The sequence below is a fragment of the Eumetopias jubatus genome, unplaced genomic scaffold, assembly GCF_037043125.1.
Source record: "Eumetopias jubatus isolate StellerSeaLion01/CBP00866 unplaced genomic scaffold, mEumJub1_p1.0 scaffold_5, whole genome shotgun sequence".
Classification (NCBI taxonomy): Eukaryota; Metazoa; Chordata; class Mammalia; order Carnivora; family Otariidae; genus Eumetopias; species Eumetopias jubatus.
Genome location: NW_028274811.1, coordinates 27,740,653 through 27,748,366, shown reverse-complemented (window position 1 = coordinate 27,748,366; position 7,714 = coordinate 27,740,653). Strand labels below are relative to the sequence as shown.

The 7,714-nt window shown below is 49.1% G+C and overlaps 1 pseudogene; it reads left to right on the top strand.

The window, feature by feature from the left end:
- The first annotated feature begins 3,812 nt into the window (after positions 1-3,812).
- On the top strand, positions 3,813-4,458 carry LOC114209597 (large ribosomal subunit protein uL22m pseudogene; annotated as a pseudogene).
- The last annotated feature ends 3,256 nt before the right edge of the window (positions 4,459-7,714 follow it).

Sequence of the window (7,714 nt, the reverse complement as noted above, 5' to 3'; positions counted from 1 at the left end):
GTATTCTCAGCAGCAGGCCCAAAATATATAGTATTCCCACCGCACGCCGCCCTCATAAATGCGCGATAAAAGTTGTGGTCGCTTTGTCCTGGCTCTTCCTTTTAACAGTCAAACCTTCGAGTTTGATGGTGAAACTGCTTTTTTTTTTTTTCTTAAAGTGTACTTTGATGGCTCAGATAACGCTCCATGATAAGGAGCTGGCTTCAAAACCACTCACTGTACCTCATGCTCGCCATTAGGATGCGCGTCACAAGGGAAAATCAGGTGCCTGAACTTATGAGAATAAGGGATAGGAATGTGCTGAGTCTGATTTCTCCTCTCTGCTCCCTGTGCTGTAATGATGCAGAAAGAAAGAAAGAAAGGAAAAAAGAAAGAGAGAAAAGAAAAGAATCAGGCGCTGATCAGGAGGGAATTTTATGAGAGGAGAAACGGGGCAGGGGGCAAGTCCTAGAAAGAGCTGTTTCCCCTCCACAAGAGTTGCCAAGAATCTGTGCATTTGTGCTCATCAATTTTCTTAAATTGCCAAGATTCTGTGAGGCTGATGTTAAGCCCAGAGGGTTTGGGAACGTCTGCGTTCTCCTGCGGAGGTCCCAGGGTTCTGGATTCATCAGCCACGGCATCTCCTGCCATTTGATTTGACCTCTTCTGTTAGTTCATCAATATTTGGAATCTATCAAGGGCTGCCCACACTGGGAGTCATTATGTCACAATAAAAACAGACCGTTGTCTTGTGTAAATGTTGGTTGGTTTTTCAAAGCAACTTCATGTCCCTTATCTCCTCTCCCGTCCCACGGAGACGGTTGATATCAGTATGATGAACAGCACAAACCCCAATAAGTGTAGTATTATGTATGCCCATTTTACAGATGAAGTAAGTGTAACTAGGGCAACGACTGCAGAAAATACCCCAAGGCCAAGGGAAGGGATTTTCAGGGGAGGTCCCGTAATTGTGTCTGCAGAGACCAGGCATTTTCAAAAACCTCTAAACTTTGCATGGAATCAGTGGCTCCCCAGGTCTGTTAGGAGAGACCATCTTGGCTCCCAACTTCATCTTTAGTTTTGCCTTGTGCCCAGGGACCCCACCAGAGACCACAGAGACCCTTGGCCCGTGAGGCAGAGGGATTCAACCTGGCTTGAATCAAACTGAGGCTTGACTCTGGCTTACCAGCTGTGTGACTTTAGGTGAGTTACTTTCCCTCTCTGAGCTGTGCTTTCTTGGTCAGGAGAGCACAGGTGTCCCAGGAAAAGCTGTCCAGTGTCCTTGCCTGGCATGGCAGTTGGTGATGTGATTCTGCGAACTGCCCTGGATTTGCATAAGCAGAGCATCTTATTGGCTTCAAGGTGCTTTTGCATATCTTTCAGCAGCTCATTTGATCTCAGCCACAGCTCTGTGTGATGGGCAGGCAGGCATGCCATCTTTTCTTATCACCATTTGAGAGATGAGGAAATTGAGGTGCAGAAAGATTAAGTGGCTAGCCATAGGAAGTCTGGCAAGCTGGTGGCTGGCCAGGACATGAGCAGACGTGTGGGGGTTTCTGGACCGTCTCCGGGGCAACACTTTGGGAAGGGATCCCTGGAGGGACTGAGATGCGGGCCAGGGCTTCTGGATTCAGCTTAGAGTGCCTGGCCCTCTGAGCCTCCTTGCGATGTGCAGCTCTACTGCGGGGCCCTCAGCCACGCACACAATACCTGGCTGCATTTCAGGAGATGCTCTCTGAGGTGGCTGTGAAGGTCTTTCCAAGGCAGAGGCAGAGAAATCACTGCTCCTGGAGACTCTTCCCACCTCATTCCCTTTCCAGTGTGTCCATGCGCTCTGCCTTGGATCACACAGGTTTCCCCTCCGGGGAGTCCCTCATTCCTCTTCCCAGGTGAATTCCTAGCTATCCTTAAAGCCCACACCAAAGAGCCCTCCTTTGAGCCAAGTACTCTACCTACATTTTCTTATTTAATCTTGTTTATTCATTTGTAAAAGAAATAGAAGTATCCACTGTCACATTGTTTATCCCTCATTTTGCAAGGGGGGAAACTGAGGTTCAGAAGGTTAAGCCACATGCATGCCCGAGGTCACACAGCTGATAAGGGCTGGAACCAGGAATTGAAACTTATGACCTAAAAGGGCCACTCAGGACCCTTAGGTACCATACAGCAGTGACTTTATCCTGTTCACAAACCACTTAGGGACCACCCCTCCTTCTTCTGAGTGCTTCCAGCCTCTGCACAGTGTGTATTCCATGGGTCTCTCTTGACTCCCTCTCTGGGCACAGAGTCCTACAGGTCAGAGGCTGCATCCTGTTCAGCACTATATCCACTCTACACGCCTGCCTGGCACGTGGTCTTGGTAACTCCTTGCCAGCTGAAAGCTCGGATAGTGAAGAATTGCTGCGCAGCAGGATGCCAAGACCAGCTGGGGCCTATACCCCTGGGGGCTGCTTCTCTTTCCAGTGGGTCCCACAGGGCCAGGCCACTGAATGTTCCAGGGCTCTGGGGCCTAGCATTTAGAGCATAGTAGTGTAGTGGATGCCCCATTTTGTTTTTCTCACACTGACCAACACTGGATCCCGACTCTTCTAACTGGAGAGAATAATGTGCTGTTTAAAAGCACGGGGTCAGGGTTAGACACTCTGTTTCCCAACCACTGTGTGACCCAGGGCAAGTGACTTCATGTATTTCATGAATCTAAGACTCAGTCCATCATAAGGTGTGTCATATTTTATGTCCCACCAAGAAAGGAAAAAATGCTCCCTGCTAGTTAAACTATAGTAAGCCATCAACTGTAAGATCGCCTCAGTTTCCAAGATGTTAATATTTGTAAAGGCACTTCACGAAAGAAAATATATAAATGGCTGATAAGCACATGAAAAGATGCTCAGCATCATTAGTCACCAGGGAAATGCAAATTATAACCACAGTGAGGTACCACTACCATATCCATCAGAACTGAAAAAAAAACACACCCCAAAACTGACCATACTGGGTATTGTTGAGGATGTGAATCTACCGTACTGTTGATAGGACTGTAAAACCACTTTTCGAAGAGAAATGAAAGAGAAATGAAAACATACGCACATAATAACTTATACTCAAATGCTTAGAGCGATTTATTTTGTGATAGCTGGAAACTGGAAACAACCCAAATATCTACCAGTAAGTAACTGGATGAATACATTGTGGTACATCCATATCATGGAATGCTACTCAGCAATAAAATGAGTGAACTACTGATACAGGCAACATAGGCAACAACGTGGGTAAATTTCACAATTCTGTCGAATGAGAAAACCCAAAGAGAGTACATACTATACGACTAGATTTATATAAAACTATAGGAGTGGTACCTGGGTGGCTCAGTCAGTTAAGCGTTTGGCTTTGGCTCGGGTCATGATCTCAGGGTCCTGGGATCGAGTCCCGCATCAGGCTTCCCACTTAGCAGGGAGTCTGCTTCTCTCTCTCCTTCTGCCCCCCTCCCCCGGCTTGTGCGCGCGCTCTCGCTCTGTCTCTCTCTCAAGTAAGTAAATAAAATCTCTAAAAATTAAAAAAAAAAAAACTGTAGGAAATGTAAAGGAATCTATATTGTCAGCAAGCAGTTCAGGTAGTCTGGGATAGAGGTGGAAGGAGGTAGGAGTGGATTGCAAAGAGGCGTGGAAAACGTGAGGAAGATGGGAACGTTCATTATGTTGATTGTGGCAATGACTGCATGAGTGTAAACATGTCAGAACTTAATTGTATACTTTAAATATGTATAGTTTCGTATACTTCAGGTATACCTCAGTAACATTAAAAAATATGCACGTTTTAGAGAGGGAGGGAGAAAGATGGCGGCGGCAATATTGGAACGTATGGGTGCATTAAGGATGCAGAATCTGAGGGGGAAGCTGGCCTTAGGGCTTCTTTCATCTCATAATGTTTTACCTCAATCACCTATCCACACAAGTGGGTCTCTGGACATTTCTCGAAGATGGGAAAAGAAGAATAAAATTGTTTATCCTCCACAATTGCCTGGAGACCCTCGGAGACCAGCAGAAATCTACCATTGTCGAAGGCAAATAAAATACAGCAAAGATAAGATGTGGTATTTGGCAAAATTGATACGAGGAATGTCCATTGACTAGGCTTTGGCTCGACTGGAATTCAGTGACAAAAAGGGAGCCCAAATAATTAAAGAGATTCTCTTAGAAGCACAAGATATGGCAGTGAGAGACCACAATGTGGAATTCAGATCCAATTTATATATAGCTGAGTCGACCTCAGGGCGAGGCCAGTACCAGAAACGCATCTGATACCATGGCAGAAGTCGCTTTGGGATCATGGAGAAGGTTTTTTGCCATTATTTTGTGAAGTTGGTGGAAGGCCCCCCACCTCCACGTGAGGCACCGAAGATGGCAGTCACCCACGCCAAAGAGTATATTCAGGAGCTCCGCAACCGGACCATTATTCACACTCTGTGATAGGGGATTCAGATTCCACAGTGTGTATATTTTGCCATTTATTTCTTAAAAACAAACAGAAATTAAAGACAAATGCTTTTTAAAAAAAATGCACATTTTTAGAATAGAAAGATTTTCCTTGTCTGTGATGCAGGAATGTTGTGAGGCCCCAGTGAGATAAGGCATTCGCCCAGTGTCTGGTCCTTTGCTTCTGTAGATGGCTTGCGGTTTTTACTCCCATGGGAGGTCCCTTTCCAGACAGGGGCCTGGGGATGGGAGAGGCCACGGACCCTGCCCCAGGTCCCGCAGGGAGCTGGTGTCGCAGGCCACTGTTCCTGGTCTGGAGTGGACCCCGAGCCCCCGTGGCCTCTTGCACTGGTCCAACCTCAAGTGGGGCAAAGGGGGACAATCCTACCCTCCAAGGGCCTGGGAATGGTCTGGCCCACAGGAGCCAAGGGCACTGGGGACCCCCATGTGAGAAGCCCTTAGCATCTTGCACTGGTCCAACCTCAAGTGGGGCAAAGGGGGACAATCCTAGCCTCCAAGGGCCTGGGAATGGTCTGGCCCACAAGGAGCCAAGGGCACTGGGGACCCCCATGTGAGAAGCCCTTAGCATTTGACGCCGGGTCCTTCCGGAGGACACGAGACTGCAGGAGGTAGTTGCCTCCCTTGCGGCCTGCCCGCTTGGATGCAGCACTCCTGATACAAGCCTGCGGCGGGCCCCAGGTCTCCTGCAAGTGGGTGATTCAAAGCCACTCTTCACAGCGAGTGTGAGAAGCCCCCACCGCAGACCGCCTTCAGAGCAGGCCAAGATTCGACATTACTCACAACTTCCAGTACCTGCCCAAGTTCAAACAGGAAGCCTGGTTTTTCCTCTTGTGTCAACAACAGCCTTTATTTCTCTCTTTCTATTCTGGCCTCTGGGCTCTCTTGTGGAGTGGGTTTCTTGGGGTGAAAGGCTGGGGTGTCAGGGGCCCAGAAGGTCCCAGCAGCGGATGCCTTGACCAGAGCCTCCTCACCTGGGAAAGCCTGGGATAAAAATGACGTAGCTCATCTATGGCTTTGTCAACAAAGGGAACATCTGGCCAGGCACACGGTGGGCCTGTGGTATATGTTTGTTCAGCTGATCTAGATTGAGATGGAATAGGTTCCCAAGCCAAAGCAGCTCCTCCCAGGTTCCTGGCTCAGCAAATACGACCTCAACCTGCTCACCTGGGCCGGACACACTGGAGGCACCTCTCTGGCTTCCTACTTACTCATTCCCTGCCCCGGGTGGACCCCAAGTCATCTGTCCTTCTTCCTTGGTGTTTCCCAAGTCCGTCACCTCCTCCCACCCTTTCCGTGACGGTTTGAACGCAGACCCCTGGCCCCCTTCGTGGGGTGCCGTCATGCTCTTCTCTGTCTTCCCTGGCCCCATTCCAGCCACAGACCACACAGTGGCCAGAGCCGTCCTTCCTAGATGCCACATCACAAATGGACCTTCTTTGCTGACTATCCTTGCACACCCTGTGTAGTAAATCTAAAGTCCCTACTGTGGCCTGTAGGGCCCAGGGTGGCCTCCCATCTCTCCGAGCTCATCTCTGCTCCCAGAACGATCTCTATGTGCTGAGGACACGCTGCCACTTCACGTGGGGTCCCTAAGCAAGCCTCAGCCTCCCTGGCCCCCTGGGCTTTGCGTGATGCTCTGAGTAGGCCCCTGTCTGCCTGGGACATTCCACTGCATAAGCTCTCAGCCCTCAGCCAAGTGCCCTGCTCCACTTCCCTACCCCTGTCGTCCTCCCCGAGGGATAGCCAGTTGATTTCCCTCCTGTGCTTGTGTGTACAGCTGGGTTTTGCATGAGCCACCCATGTCGCTCTCCAGCCTCTGAGGCCAGGGCTCTGACCGGGTTCTGTGTCTGGAGGCCAGCCCAGCCCTGTTTCATCAAGGAGGGGGGAGCCCAGACCAGGGCCTTGGCAGCTGTGTGTCGGACGGCCTTCTCTGTGCCCTTCACATCCTCAGGGGATCGAAGGTCTGGAACTAACGGCATGGGGCAACAACTGCCCACTTCCCCCCTGCTCCCCAGGCTCCCTGATGCAGCTTGCTTTATAAGGAACACACCCTGTGGCACCGATACTTAGGGAGCAGAGCCAAAGGGGAAGGGTCTCTTTCCAGGGGTATTTCTGTAGACTTGGAATGCCTTTTATGTCCTTCTCCAGCTTTAGCTGGACATCTGACCTGTGGCCAAGGCTGGAACACTCAGACAACCCACATTCCATTTTTGCCAAACTCCTAAGAAAGTATTTCTGGAGCAGCCTGGAGAAACAGTGCCCCCCACACCCCCCACCCCGGGTTGGATGGGTGTTGGGAAGGCAAAAGGGAGGTCTTGCTTTTCTCTGTACCTCAGTTTTCTCATCTGTAGAATGGGGAGTACCTGCCTCATAGGGTTTTGTGAACATTAAATGAGTGAATATGTGTAAAGCTCTTAACCAGAGTGGCATGCACAGTAAGTACGTTTTGTTAGTGCTAGTTAGTGTTAGTAAGTGCTATTTGTTAGTGCTATGTGTTAGTCTTGGTGATGATGATGATGATGATGATGATGACAATGATGAGGAAGGTCCATGGGCCCTCCAGCATGATGGGGATGTACAGTCACAGTGTGGGGAGGACAGGACGGGGGGCTGAGTCATAGATCCCTCTCTCATGAGGAATAAGCTCTGTGAGCGTAGAGGCTGCATCTGGCACATGGTAGATGTTCAGTAAGAGTTTATTGAAAGGACTTATAGAGTTTTTCATTTTTCAGACCAGGCTGAAATTTTCCTCCTATGCCAGGGAAGGAAGGCTTTGTTGGGCAAATGGGAAAGTAAGGAGGTTTAAGGGTGAATGTTTAATCTCTTAAAAGAAGAAACACTTTAGTGTAGCTGGGTGGCTCAGTCGGTTAAGCATCCAACTCTTGATTTTGGCTCAGGTCATGATCTCAGGGTCGTGGGATCAAGCTCCATGTTGGGCTCTGTGCTCAGCAAGGAGTCTGCTGGAGATTCTCTCCCTCCCTTTCCCTCTGCCCCTTCCCCTGCTCATGCTTTCACATGTACTCTCTCTCAAATAAATAGATGTCTTTAAAAAAAAAAAAAGAAACATTTTAAGTGCTTACTTACAAGGGTAGTGCTAATTAGTAATAACTGTTATCTGGCCATTAAGTCAGACCTTCCCCCAGAACTGTGGGGTACCCATATAAGCCCCAGTTGGGCTCTGAGTGGGCAAACTGCCATTTCTTTAAGACAACCTGATTCTCTTATTGTCTTTCCTGCCTCTC